The sequence below is a fragment of the Canis lupus genome, chromosome 22 (assembly GCF_011100685.1).
Source record: "Canis lupus familiaris isolate Mischka breed German Shepherd chromosome 22, alternate assembly UU_Cfam_GSD_1.0, whole genome shotgun sequence".
In the NCBI taxonomy this organism is placed as follows: Eukaryota; Metazoa; Chordata; class Mammalia; order Carnivora; family Canidae; genus Canis; species Canis lupus.
Genome location: NC_049243.1, coordinates 2,980,093 through 2,993,880, shown reverse-complemented (window position 1 = coordinate 2,993,880; position 13,788 = coordinate 2,980,093). Strand labels below are relative to the sequence as shown.

Sequence of the window (13,788 nt, the reverse complement as noted above, 5' to 3'; positions counted from 1 at the left end):
TATAGATTTCCTCCTTTTCTGCACAGGAGGGCAATATTTTTTTTAATTGTATTTATTTTTATTTTTTTTAAATTGGAGTTCAACTTGCAACATATAGTATATCACCCAGTGCTCATCCCATCGAGACAGGAGGGCAATATTTCTTATAGACCCAGAGCAGAGGCTGGCGTCTGTATGGAGATCTTCACAGTGATGGTGTCTCGGCTTAAGATCATTCCATTCAATACTTACTATGTTTTAATTTACTGGGTTTTTTTCCCCCCTCACATGTGTTTTCAGACTTACAACTTGGCTCAGGCACATAACCAATAATTCATAACAAAAAGTGTCTAAGGCTGCCTTTAGTGAATCTAAATTGTATACTCACGGGGCCAATGTTTCAAGTTTTTGCAAGAGGAATTTTCAAAAGCAAATATACAACCAAGGTGATTTTTTGTATGAAATTTGTTTTTCTCTTTTTGCTTTTTGTGCAACTTTCATTCCAGTGTGGGAAGCCAACAATCGTATTATAATAGATACATTTTATAGCATATTGGAAAGTGATGGTGACACAAAATTGAAAATGGAGCCGGATAAGGAGTAGTTAGAGTCTTGAAGGTTGATGTTAAAGGTTTTCGATTTTAAACAGGGTGGCCAGAGAGCCTCCCTAGGTATATGATCTTCGAGGAAAGACTTGAAGAAAATGAAGAAGTGAGCTGAGTACACCTAGAACAAAACCTATCTAGGTCTATGTGGTGTAATGTTCTGAGGTGAGGTTTTGAAAAGCGACAAAATCTGATTTGGTTTTCAGAGTCACACTGGTTCTATGCTGGTAATATTTCTGTTATTTTCTTTTTAACTTTATTGAAATATAACTGACACGCAACATTAGTTTCAGGTGTACAATGTAATGATTCCCAATCTGTATACACTGTGAAATTATCTACACAGTAAATCTAGTCACCACCTATCACCATAAAAAGTTACAAGAAATTTTTTCTTTCTATTTTATGATGAGAACGTTCAAGATCTACTCTGCTGCCAACACTCGAATACGGCACCTACAATATTATGGACTATAGTCAGCGTGCAGCACACCACATCTCCTTGACCTATTCATTTCATACCTTGAAGTCTGTACCTCCCATGCCCCTTCACCCATTTCATCCTTCCCCCACCGCCCTTACCCTTGGCAACCTCCACTCTGTTCTCCATACCCATGACTTTCATTTTGTTTCTTAGATTCCACATATAAGTGAAATTGTATAGTAGTTGCCTCTCTGATTTATTTCACTTATCATAGTCCATCCATGCTGTCACAAATGGAAAGATCGCATTCTTTTTTATGGCTGAGTAATATCCCATTGTGTGTGTGTGTGTGTGTGTGTGTACACACACACACACACACACACACACACCTTCTTTATCCATTCATGCATCTGCGGACACTTTGGTTGTTTCTATATGATGGCTATAGTAAATAATGCTGCAATGAGCATGGGGGTGAATATATCTTTTCAAATTACTGTTTTTATTTCCTTTCAGTAAATACCCAGAGATGGAATTACTGGATCATATGTGATTTTAATTTTTTGAGAAACCTTTGTTGTCCATAGTGGCTGCACCAGTTGACATTCCCACCAATAATGCATAAGGGTTCCCTTTTCTTCACAACTTTGCCAACACCTGTTATTTCTTGGCATACTGATAATAGCCATTCAAACAGGTGTGACGGGACATTTCACTGTGGTTTTGACTTGCATTTCCCTGATTTATGATGCTGAGCATCTTTTCCTGTGCCTGTTGGCCATCTGTAGTTGGAAAAATATCTATTCAGATCCTCTGCCTATTTTTAATTGGATTATGTTATTGAGTTGAGGGAGTTCTTTGTATTTTTTGAATGCTAACTCATGAGATACAGGATTTGCAAATATTTTCTCCCATTCTGTAGACTGCCTTTTCATTTTGGTGATGGTTTCCTTTGCGGTGCACAAGCTTTTTCTTTGGATGTAGCCCCACGTGTTTATTTTTGCTTTTAGAAATCAGATCCGAAAAGCAGTGCCAAGACTGTCAAGAGGCTTACAGCCTATGTTTCCATCTAGTTTTACGGTTTCAAGCCTTACATTCCAGTTTTTAATCCATTTTGAGTTAATTTTTGTGTTGTGTAAGATAAGTAATCTAGTTTCTTTTGCATGTAGCTGTCCAGTTTTCCCAGCACCATTTATTGAAGAGGCTGTCCTCACCCCCATTGTATACTCTTGCATCCTGTGTTGTAAATTCATTGAACATATATACATAGGTTTATTTCTGGGCTCTCTGGTCTCTTCCATTGATCTAGGTGCCTGTTCTCATACCAAAATCATACTGTTTTGATTACTGAGGCTTCATAATATAGTCCAAAATCAGGACGCATCATACTTCCAGCTTTGTCCTTTCTCAAGATGGCTTTGGCTATCCAGAGTCTTTTGTGGTTCCATACAAATTTTAGGATTATTTCGTCTACTTCTGTGAAAAATGCCATTGGGACTTTGATGGGAATTGCACTGAATCTATACATGGCTTTGGGTAAGAGGAACTTTTTAGCAATATTAATTCTTTCAGTCCATGAACATGGGATATCTTTGCATTTACTTGCGTCTTCTTCGATTTCTTCTGTCAATCTTAGAGTTTTCAGCATATAAGTCTTTCACCTCCTTGCTTAAATTTATTCCTAAGTATTTTATTATTTTTGATGCAATTGTAAGTGAGATCTTCTTAATTTCTCTTTCTCATAGTTTGTTGTTAGTGTATAGAAATGCAACAGATTTTGTAGGTTGATTTTATACCCTGCAACTTCACTGAATTCATTTATTTATTCTTTACTGAATTAAAAAAAAAACGGTTTAAAAAAAAGTTTTTTGGTGGTGTCTTTAGGGTTTTCTATATATAAAACTATGTCACTAATAATGAAAGGCTTACATCTTCCTTTCCAACTTGGATACTTTTGCTTCTTTTTCTTGCCTAATTGTTCTAGGACTTCTAACACTATGTTGAATAAAAATGGGCATCCTTGTACCTAATCTTAAAGAAAAAGCTTTCGCTTTTCACCATTTAGTACAACATAAGCTGTGGGCTTGTCATATATGGCCTTTATTATGTTGAGATACATTCCCTCCATACCTACTTTGTTGAGAGATTCTTGCTGTGTTTGAGTAAGTTTTACTGCCCTGTCTTCTTGGCCACTAGTCATTTCTTCTGCTTCATCTAGTCTGTTATTGAACCCCCTCTAGTATATTTTTCAGTTCAGTTATTATATTCTTCAACTCTGTGACTTCAGTTGGTACTTTCTTACATATTCTCTTTGTTGCAGTTCTCACTGTATTCATTCGCTCTTCTCTCAAGATTGGTGAACATCTTTTTGACCATTACTTTGAGACCACAAGCATACACCCTGTTGACCTCTAGACCAGGCAATCTGGCAGTGTTCCCTAGTGACAGCTGCAAAAACTGGGGCTTCAGACCAGTGTGTAAGCTCCTTTTCTGGGGGGTTCTGGCAAACTGTAGTGAGGCTGAGGGAAAACAAAAAGATGGTATCATCCAGCCTATGTACCCTGAGAGCACCTCTGTAGCCTCTAGATGTGTGGTAGACTTGAAGTCTGCCCCTTGGGCTGAAGCGCCAGGACAAGTGAATAGACTTTTTTCACAAGTAGACTAGGAGTGTGTTCCAGCCCGTTGTCTGAACAGTGCCCTGGGGGTGACAGCCTACCGAGAACTGTCTCTCCACTCATTACAGTCCTGTGGAACTCAGCCACACAAGCATGCCTACCCATGGTATCAAGGTAGAGGAACAATGCAAAAATGGCACCCACCAGCACCCCTGTCCACAGAGACAGTCCCAACAGTCCCTTGACTGTGGCATCCAGCAGATGCTTTAAGGTTAGAAAATAAATCTTCACACATAGTCTAGGTGCTCTTCAAACTGCTGCTTTTGTGCCGGTTCCCAGGGCAAGTGAGTTTACATGCAAACCCTTTAAGAGAAATATCTCTGTTCTCTACAGCCTTTTCATTTTCAGTCTCTTGGATGTGAGAGCCATTGGTTTTCTAAGCTAGTTGTTTGGGGAGTTCATCCTTCACTGCAGGTCCCAGGGGTGCTTGACGTGGGGTACAAACCCTTCATTCATTAAGGAAGCTCCAGATTTGTGAGATTTTTCCCAGCTGTGGGTTGTTACTCTGGCAGTGGGGTTTTCGGTGAGACCACCCATAGTGGCCCTTTTACTGTTTTGTGTGAAGCAGCTATTCAGCTAGTTCTCAGGTCTTTTTCAGAGGGAGTTTTTCCATATGCAGCTGTAGATCTGGTATGTCTGTGGAAGGAGAGGAGTTCAGGATCTTCCCACACCAACACCTTGGACCACCCCCCCTCAACATTTCCTATTATATCTGTTTTCTTAAACTTGTACAGTTCAACAACTTATTTCCAAGTTATCCCTGTTTGGAACAGAGAACTCCTTATTCTTACAGATTATATTTTGAGAGTTTTCCCTACATTCTTTTTTTTTTTTTTTTTTTTTTTATTTATGATAGTCACAGAGAGAGAGAGAGAGAGAGAGGCAGAGACACAGGCAGAGGGAGAAGCAGGCTCCATGCACCGGGAGCCCGACGTGGGATTCGATCCCAGGTCTCCAGGATCGCGCCCCAGACCAAAGGCAGGCGCCAAACCACTGCGCCACCCAGGGATCCCTCCTTACATTCTTAATAGCTACGCAGCTGGAGACTGGTGGATAAGAAGACAGTCTTTTGATAAGTGAACATGAAAAACATAGCAATTCTTAATCCTCCCAAAGAACAGGTCAAATAATTCAGTTCCCTACACAAAGTATATAGTAAGCAGCCTCTACATATTAGTGTTGGTAATCAACGTTAATCACCATGTTTGCTAGTAGGACAATGTGTCATATTACTTGGTAATACCTCTGACCCAAATAAAGACTTAAGCTGATTAGAGGACATACATTCATTTGCCTAATTTATTCAACAAATGTTAATTTGGTGCCTGCAGTAGGTACTAAGCTGAAAGCAAATCTGCATAAAAGAAAAAACAAAATAACATGGAGCAAAAGGATATCCACCTCCCAGGTGCTTGTGTCAACATTACCCCAACACAACAGCACTTGTTAGTTTTCACTAAAAGCTAATAAGCTAGACACATTGTATCTATGAGAGCAAGCATTTTCCATGGAAACTGGTATTTTGCAAGTAACTAGGAGCTTCTAAATGCTAATATCCATTCTTTAGAAGTAATCCCTGAAGAAAAAGTGAAAAAAAAAAGTAATTTCTGCAGCGAAAACCCAATGCTGTATACAAATATATATTTTTAATCCAACTTAATGAAATCACTGCTAAAGCTATGCTTGAAAAATACAATATACAAAAAAGTTTTCTTGCAATATAGAACTCAATGCTTTAAACAAATTCTCCCATCTGGGCCACACAGTTGGTGATGCTTTTATTAACAAAGAAATAGGACATTAAAGAAAACTAACGTCTTTTAGGATGCCAGCACACAGTTTACAGCACCGGTGTATTAATGAGCTCCAGACCAAGTAAATGTCAATGCAGTAATGATGGTTCCCAATTATATGCTAACTGAACCACAGAATGGTATGTCCTCTGTAAGTTATGAATGAGAAAAATAGAAGAAAACATGATCCCAATTATCACTTGCAAAAAAAGGATGACAGCTATAATTTACCTCTACTTTGAATGAGAGGTCATAAGCCTACCACAAATGCCATTAAAATACCTACACATCTGCTAACCAATGTGGGACAATTATAAACAGGATGGTCAAACTGAAATGCACAACTAAAACTAAGGTACAACCTCAAAAGAAATGGTATTGTCAGGCTTATGATAAGAATCAAACTGACTTAGGACACAGAAACAACACTGCTATTTTAATCATGTTTTTAAAAAGGTTTCCAAATTTCACCTAGAAATGAGGCAGATCTTCAGTTCTAAGCAAAACTGTATGTAGTCTGAAAAGATTACTGAGCTCATCAGAGCCTTTTCAACCACATACAGCAAAGTGCCTTTTTGCAAATATGAAAAATATTTAAAACATAAACAATATGAATGTTTCTATGTTGTTCCACTAGCTAAAATGAGTTAGTACTGGAGACATTTGTAAATCCATTTGAAATTTAGGTCCTTATAGATCTAGTACAATTAAAAAAAAATCCTAACATGCCTATGAAATAGAATCCTAGCTGAAAGATCTTTGTCCCACAACATAAACATTCCTTCAGCATCGTAGGCTTTCTTAGACTTGGCTTGTTTGCATTCGGGATTTGTTTTGTTCAGTGTCATATACATTCAAGGCAATACAGAACATACTATAATATCGTTATTTACGATTTAATCGTTATTTACGATTTTTTATCTGTCACCCACTGCTACTTGTTAGCTCAAACTGTCTTCCATGGAGAATATACATAATAGATGTTAGCTAAGGTCAGATTAGCAAGACACTTAAGGCACACACTCTAGTGTCAGATAAATGCTGAAAAAAACTATTAAGCCTTAAATTTCCGAAAGATTCTCACACTGTTAAGATGGGATCACCATGGGAACTAGACATGTACTCCTAGATAATGAAAGTGAGAAGGGTATCTGCCTTCCACTGAAGGACACTATAAATATCCCTTTCAAAGAGGCAAACTAGCTACTCCTTTGAAGTAAATATCCCCATGAAGTCCTCTATTTTCAGCCCCAAACAAGAGTCTTTGATGTCATTCTGCAACCCTGATAATTCCACCCCTGGTCTCAAACCTCTCGTCTGGTCAAATTTTGATTCATACTAATTCAATTCCAGTAAACTTCAAAAGTATCTTACGGGCATTTTAATTTCACTTTAACAAGTGATAAAGCCAAAATTAAATACAAACTCCTAAAGGCTTAGATGAACCCCACAGGTACCCCGCATGTATAGTTCCAGATTAATCATTTTTGATATTTAAACATATTGTTTGTAATCTACTTAAATAAAGGGCCCAAAAGAACACATACTTTACTTTCTAAAACTGGTCCTCACTATCCAGCCGCTTTCTGGAAGTCTTGTCTGGTTCACTCAAAAATCTCTAAGGGCAATAATTTAATACCTTATCACATGACATCATACCAGGTGAACCTTAACATAGTTTCAAATCAAGAAAGGCAACTGCCCACACTTAGAAAACAACTTCTCTAGTCAATCACAGAGAGACATTAAGGGCAATTGCAAAGTTCAGAAAATCATACACTTTTTCTCAGCGCATCCGCAGTGTCCGTTTGGCTAGACTCCTCCACGCCAGAGCCCAGTCTCTTCATATGCTGTGCTCAGTTAAACTGGACAATTCTGAATGATTTGAACTCACTTTGGAAAAAAAAACATCTTTTACTTACATACTATAAAATTGGGTTTTATTTGTCACAAGTTCATGCTGCGGGCCCCCATCCAATTTATAGTGAAGGACAGCAAGGAGCATTTTATCCCAGAAAGATAATTCAAAAAACTAGTTCTCCGTCTTGACCATCGCCTTCAGTTTATCCTTCACATCCACCATAACCATGCTGTATAAAATTGCAACCCACACCTGTACCCTCAGGCCTCTTTTTTTTTTTTGCTCATCTTTTTCATTTTTCATAGCACTTATAATTTTCTAAATGATAAGTAACCACATACGTTTACTGTCAATCATTCTTTTCTAGAATGTAAGCTCCAAAGGGAAGGGATCTTTGTTTCTCTTGTTCACTGACATATCTTTTTTTTATTTTTAAAGATTTTATTTATTCATGAGGGAAACACAGAGAGAGGGAGAGAGAGAGGCAGAGAGAGAAAGAAGCAGGCCCCATGCAGGGAGCCTGACATGGGACTTGATCCCTGGTCTCCAGGATCAGGCCCTGGGCTGAAGGCAGCACTAAACCACTGAGCCACCCAGGCTGCCCTCACTGACAGATCTTAAATACCTGGACAGGACCTGATGCAAAGCAGTCACTCAGTATTTATTGAATGAATGAATGGATCCACAATGAGAATTCAGTACAAACTGTATCTGCGGTCAGATTTCACCTTCATTTATGCAGTTAACAAATGTCTCCTGTGCTCTGAATATGGGGGAGACAGAGCCTACACGCACGAATACATACCATTGGACAGTGACGAGTGCTATAAAGCCAAAGGGAACAAACAGGGCAAGAGGTCGGAAGGAGAGCAGTGGCTGTTTTAAATGACTGAGTCACCTTTCTGAAGTGATGGCAATTGTTCTGAGCCTTGAATTAAGACAGGTGCCATACATATTTGGGTGGAGGGGGGAAATGGGCTTTGAGCATGGAAAAAAAAATAGCAAATGCCTCGCCCTAGGGTGGAGGCCCACGTGGTAATAAGCCCAGTAAGCCCAAGGAGGCCGGCCTGGTGGAACTGGGGTAAGCAAGAATGTAGGATACATATTTGCCTTTACCTGCTACTCAGTAACCTGTAGGTATGGATCCATTGATGTATCCACTCACACGGCCTAATAATGCCCCGGGCAACAGATTACCTCTCACCTGGAGTACTCCAGCCCCCAAATGCCTGCATCAGCACATCGTGTAAGAGGACCAGGCACCGTAGTGACGTGGTCAAAAACTGCTCCAAGCAGCCTCAGGAGTCACCAAACTAGCCCAAGGAGCAGAAGGGGGCGAGGCCGGGGGCGAGGCCAGGCTCGGGCCGGGTCCTGGGAGGTGCAAAGCCCGGAGGCTCCTAGAACCGGGCCGGGTCCTGGGAGGTGCAAAGCCCGGAGGCTCCTAGAACCGGGCCGGGTCCGGGAAGGTGCAAAGCCCGGAGGCTCCTAGAACCGGGCCGGGGCCGGGAAGGTGCAAAGCCCAGAGGCTCCTAAAACCGGGCCGGGTCTGGGTAGATGCAAAGGCGGGAGCACGGAGAGCCGTGCACAGGGGCGGTGGGATGGGGGCCCGCGAGGCGCGTCGCCCCCCGGCCGCGCGCGACCCCTGCCGCCTGCACCGCGCGCCGAGCGGCCCCGGCGGCCCCGGGACTGTCCCGGCCGCGCTCCGCTCCGACCCGGGGTGCGACTCCCCCGAGCACGGAAACAACAAGTCCGCGGCGAACTCGCCTTCCAGCTGCGGCCGCGCGGCGCGCTTGCAAAGTTTGCAGCGTCTGGAAGCCTCCGGTTTCCGGGGCCGAGCAGGGCAGGACCTTCCGGCTTCGGACGCGGCTCGGGGCGCCTCCTCGCACCGGCTCGGCAGCTCCGCCCCGCCCCGCCCCGCCCCGCCCGGCGAGCGGGGCCGTCCCTCCTCTGCGGACCCGGGTCGGGGGGGCGGGGTCGGGACCCGGGGCTGCGGGAAAGGCTTTCCGGGCGCCCACGCCGCGGAGGCAGAGACCAACGCGGGAGGTGCCCCACGCGGGCGCAGGCCGGGGGCGGGGCAGGTGACACCCGAGGCCCGCGCCACCGCCGCAGCCAGGACGAGCCCCGGGCCCCGCGGCCGCTGCGCCCCGAGGCCCGCGCACCTTCCGCGCACGCGCAGCGCCGCCGGGCCCGCGGCCGGGGGAGGGGCTCAGAGCCCGCGCCCCGCCCCCGCCCGCGGCTTTGCGCACGCGCGGCGACGCCTCGGCCCCGGCCTCGGCCTCGGCCCCGGCCCCCGCCCGGGCCCCGGGCCCGGGCGGGGGCGGGGGCGGCTCGTCCGCGGTCGCCGCGCCCCGGGCCGGGGGAGGGGGCACCGGGGCCCGCCCGCTCCCAGCGCCGCGCCCCCTGCGGACCGCCGCCGCCGCCGGGTCGCCCTACCTCCGCGCAGCCCGAGCCGCGGCCGCCCGCCTGCTCCGCCGCCCTTCCTGCTCCGCCGGGCCCGCGCGGCGACCGCCTGGCGCCTCCCCCGACGGCCCGGCCTCGGCGGCTCGCGCTCCGGTGCGGGGCTGGGGCGGGCAGGGGCGGGCAGGGGAGGGGGCGGCACGGAGCCTCGCCCCTCCCCCGCCCCCCCCCGCCCCCGCCCTGCTCGCCGCCGCCTCCCGCGCAGCTCCCTGCCCGCCCCGCTCCCCCCGCGCGGCGTCCCCGCGGGCTTGGCGCTTTGGAGGTGCCCGGCCCGGGAGGCTGAGGCGCGCGTGGGCATCGTGTCCTGCGGCCCGGTCCCCGCTCCGTCCCCGGGGTCCTACCCACTGTGTCCCGGGGGTCCTCCCTCCTCTGTACCCGGGGTCCTCCCCGCTCCGTCCTCGGGGGGGGTCCTCCCCGCTCCGTCCCCGGGGTCCTGCCCACTGTGTCCCGGGGGTCCTCCCTCCTCTGTACCCGGGGTCCTCCCCGCTCCGTCCTCGGGGGGCTCCTCCCCGCTCCGTCCCCGGGGTCCTCCCCACTGTGTCCCGGGGGTCCTCCCTCCTCTGTACCCGGGGTCCTCCCAGCCCCGTCCTCGGGGGGGTCCTCCCCGCTCCGTCCTCGGGGGTCCTCCCTCCTCTGTACCCAAGATCCTCCCAGCCCCGTCCTCGGGAGTCCTCCCTACGCTCTCCCTGGGGGTCCTCCCCGCTCAGTCCCTGGGGGCCCTCCCTGTTTTCACAGGGGGTTCCCCCGCTCCTCACCCCCTGCTGTGGGGCCCCAGCCCTGGCCCCTTCTGATAACTACGGAATGTTGACATGACGCGTGACCTGTCTGGAGGGGTGCCCGGAGTTGCCCTGGGGCAAGGGCTTCTGGGCCGACCACACTATCCCTGCACTAACTCAGCAGTGCCTGTGTTACCCTGCGCTGCTGTTGGTCTCCATAGCTTTTAGCAGAATGCACCAGAGCTTTAAAATATGTGGAAATTTCTTCCCCTTTACTACACTCTCGTTCACCTGAGTTGGGTTTGGGTAAAATGCTCCACAGCTACTACTGCCAACCGTTCTGTGCAGTTAGCTGAATGCTTTTACGTTGGTTTTTTTTTTTTAAGGAGGACACAGGTTCAAGGGTTTAAATGATTGACCAGAAAGCACAGACGGGTAGACTGAGATGTCACCCCACAGTGACCACTTCGGTTGTATTTGGTCTGGCCTTTGTCATTCACTGGGGAAAACATCCTTCCACAGTGTCTCGCTGTTTTTATTGCAGCTACTATAGTCGGCAGGCACATCTGTGACCACAGGATAGTCGGTTAAAACTCAGGAGGAGGCTTGCATTTACTTGAGTTTGTAAGTCACCAGCGGGGCAGGAATCTTACCTCCATGGCATTGCCTAAAACCAGCTTTTCCCCTGAAACCATCAGTTACACTTTTGGCCTCTTAGTATAAAAGGTAACAACGTGACCATAATAGAAAGAACAGCTTGTGTTTTTTATTTGAAAAGGCTAATTCCGAAGAACTCCTGTCACGGTATGTATCTCAGGGAGAAGGTGGAGGGACTAAGAAAAGTAGTAAGAAACGGTGGAATGATCACGAAACCTACCTTCCTTTTACTATTGGTGATTTCTAGATCTCACTAGATTGTGAGACTCTTGAGAGCACAGATCATGCCTGATTTCTGTGTGCCATAAAATCCCTATAAATGTTTGTGGAATCAAATTACATTGATTACATGCCCTTAAGTTCCTCAAATTTGCTTCCATACTTCACTGAGAACTAAACATGAGCCTTACTCCAAGGTTTACGCTCATTTTGGATTGTTGGTGCCGGTTCTCCTGGGCTTGACTGCCTGGGTAAGTTGACCCCTTAAGAGTCGTTGAAACCTAATCCCAAAAGCCTCTAAGTCACCTTTTCTTATACCCTGTTAGCTCTCTCAGGCTTCCTCTCCTTGTGGCAAAGCTGCAGAACACTGAGTCTGCACTTAATTAAAAAAAATATATATATATCCACTGAGTTATCTTTCTGTTTAGGAAAAGGTTTTTCCTTTGATCACCACCAAAGCTAAAACTCATCATTAAACAAGTTTAGAGCTGGTTCATTAAACAGGAATTTTCTAATTCAAACACTCAAGTTCTCCTGCCACCTCTTTCCTTTATCCCGACTATCTTATACTTAAGGCATTTTAAGAACTTTGAGTCATTGTTTAGAGAGCAAAATTATAGAAAACAACTTTCATACAGAATGTAATGCGTAATTTACAAATCAACCTATATAATAATTCTTCCCCTGCAGGTATGATGCTCCTTTACAACTTAGTATTCTAAGATTGCAGTGGCTTTAAAAATAAAATAATTTTTAAAAGTCCTGAAGTTCTTAGGACTTTTTAAAGGTCCTAAGATTATTCCTAAATGATAAAAAAAATAATAAGACATTTTATAGCATAGACTTTCTCCTGGTTCTACCATGAAACATGTTGCTAATGGAGAACTTAAGATGTGATTATAGCAAGAATGACCAGAACAGAGTTGGTGACTTCTATAATGTTTCTTTGTATTATTCTAAAGCTGCGGGATTAAATGTAAATCCTCATTTTATAGATGCCCAGATCATGAAGTAATTTGTCTCAAATCTTCGGATTCATAGTTTCAGTGCTTTTTCCAATGCATCATCTCACTCATAGGACAAACACCAAGATCTCATTATCCATCAAATGAATGATAACAACAACGCCTTGCACAAGATGAGAAGGTGCAAGCATTTCTCATAGAATTTCTAAGAGGAAGAAATTCTTTTTTAACTTTTTACTTTACGATAATTATAGATTCACATGAAGTCACAAAAATAGTATAGGGAGGTCCGATGCACCTGCCCCCACCTTCCCTCACTGTGTTTAAGATAATAATGTACTGCAAACACTAAGATAAAGCAAAGCCTTGGATTGAATCAGCTGACCAAACTCTGGGAAAACTAACGGGCCAGAAGCTGAAGGTTGAAAAGGACTGTTTGGGGGCCAGGAGTCTGAATGAGGGGAGCTGTTCCAGAGAAAAGGGGGAGAGGAAGGGAAAGGGGGAAGGAGACCATTAAACACAACACATTCCTTGGTCAGGACAGAAGTGATAGCCTCTATACCAGACAGACGTGTGTGTGTGTGTGTGTGTGTGTGTGTGTGTGTGTTCCTTTTGGTCTATTATTTCATCATTTGTCATTTCTTTTAAAATATTCCAAAAAAAAATATTCCAGATAATGTCCTTACAATCAGAACCTAGATTCCTGCAGGTCCATAGCTGAGAAATACAGCAAGGTTACTATAAAAAAAAAAAAAGAAAAAGAAAAAGAAAGAAAAGACTTTCTGAGTCCATCTAAGGGAAACCTTGTAGGAATATTAGCCCCTCTTTGAAGCCCATGGGGGCGGGGAAGATGGAGTGTTATACTGTAATGCCGTAGATACCATGTGGCATCCTCCTTCTTTGCCTCTCCTGAGTGGGGACAGGAGACCCTCCTTGGGGTCTTGGCTACTCCCAGTTGTGGAGCGAGTGTGCCCGGGCCGCTCTGGTGCGGAAGGCACAGCAGCAGCACTGCCCAGCTCTGCGTGCTTTAGAGACAGATCAGTCATACTGTGGTTTCCAGACACTTCCTCTTCACCACGGCATATGGCAAGCTGTATCCCAGCCTGGTACCAGGATATAAAGCAATGAAGATGATAAGATACATGTACATGTTATTGTGGCAATAATGAGAGAACAACAGACTCCCAGGAGGAGGTCGAGAAAGGCTTCCCAAAGGAAAAAGACTTCGGCACTAAGTTTTAAGGACGTGCACGAGTTAGCGAAAAGAACAGACATTAGGAGTGGGGATGCTAGGGAAAGGAAGCATTGGAAAGAATATGATGTGCTTGAGGATTGTGAGCTGCTCAACAAGCAGCACAAAGGATATGTGGAGGGGACAGTGATGGCAGAGGAGGAAACTCGCAATAATTCCTTGAGTGCTTTCTTGAGTTGTCCTCT

The 13,788-nt window shown here is 45.4% G+C and overlaps 1 protein-coding gene across 14 annotated transcripts in view; it reads right to left on the bottom strand.

Moving 5' to 3' along the window:
- Window positions 1–9,872, bottom strand: part of RCBTB2 (RCC1 and BTB domain containing protein 2) — a 39,920-nt gene extending 30,048 nt beyond the window's left edge. For 3 of the 14 annotated variants that reach the window (XM_038569503.1, XM_038569497.1, XM_038569507.1), the window contains exon 1: window positions 9,771–9,872. The gene's annotated coding sequence lies outside the window, so the exon portion shown is untranslated. Of the gene's footprint in view, window positions 1–7,254; window positions 7,273–8,453; window positions 8,503–8,541; window positions 8,837–9,101; window positions 9,246–9,770 lie in introns of those variants that run through there. The other 11 variants (XM_038569508.1, XM_038569512.1, XM_038569513.1 and 8 more) reach the window with 11 other exon arrangements.
- Window positions 9,873–13,788: the final 3,916 nt, after the last annotated feature.